Source organism: Myotis davidii, unplaced genomic scaffold (assembly GCF_000327345.1).
Source record: "Myotis davidii unplaced genomic scaffold, ASM32734v1 scaffold973, whole genome shotgun sequence".
In the NCBI taxonomy this organism is placed as follows: Eukaryota; Metazoa; Chordata; class Mammalia; order Chiroptera; family Vespertilionidae; genus Myotis; species Myotis davidii.
In genome coordinates, this window is record NW_006284945.1 from 658,167 (window position 1) to 658,834 (window position 668).

At 40.1% G+C, this 668-nt stretch overlaps 1 pseudogene; it reads left to right on the forward strand.

Annotated features, from left to right (window-relative positions):
* LOC102760004 overlaps window positions 1-668 on the forward strand; it is a 21,689-nt pseudogene that overhangs the window by 19,509 nt on the left and 1,512 nt on the right.

Consider the following 668-nt stretch of genomic DNA (forward strand, 5'->3'; position numbering starts at 1 on the left):
CCTGTCAATTTCTATTCCAAAGGTTAGGGCCTTTCTTATCTACATCAGGTCCCTTGAAACATATGCTGTGCAGATGGTTCTTCCTTGCAGTGACTGTGTCAAGCAGATGTTTCTTCCTTGCAGCGACTGTGTCAAGCAGCAAGGATGGACCGGCTTCCAGCATCTTTCTAACTGCAAAAACAAAAAAAGGAAGGAAGGAAGGAAGAAACTCGGTAACAACAGTAAAAAACACTCCAAGCTTACATCCAGTGCTGAAATACAGAAGCATAAGTCAAAAGTAAGTGTGCCTTCATCTTCTATTTAGATACCATCAATAAAACATAAAACAGAACTGATATAAACCAAAAATAATGATAATAATTTAAAATAAAGAAATGGAGGGAAAAAATCAAAATGTAAATAGCAAAGCAAAGCAATTTCCAAAGTAATTTCCAGCTCTTTACTGACTGTGGAAAAAGCTCTTTTCACTAGATTAGGCTTCACATATTAAGAATTAAAAGCAGCCCAGCTGGTGTGGCTCAGTGGTTGAGCATCTGCCTATGAGCCAGGAGGTCACCGTTAGATTCCTGGCCAGAGCACATGCCAGTTTGAGGGCTCAATCCCCAGTGTGGAGTGTGAAGGAGGCAGCTGATCACTGATCTTCTTTCATCATTGATGTTTCTATCTCT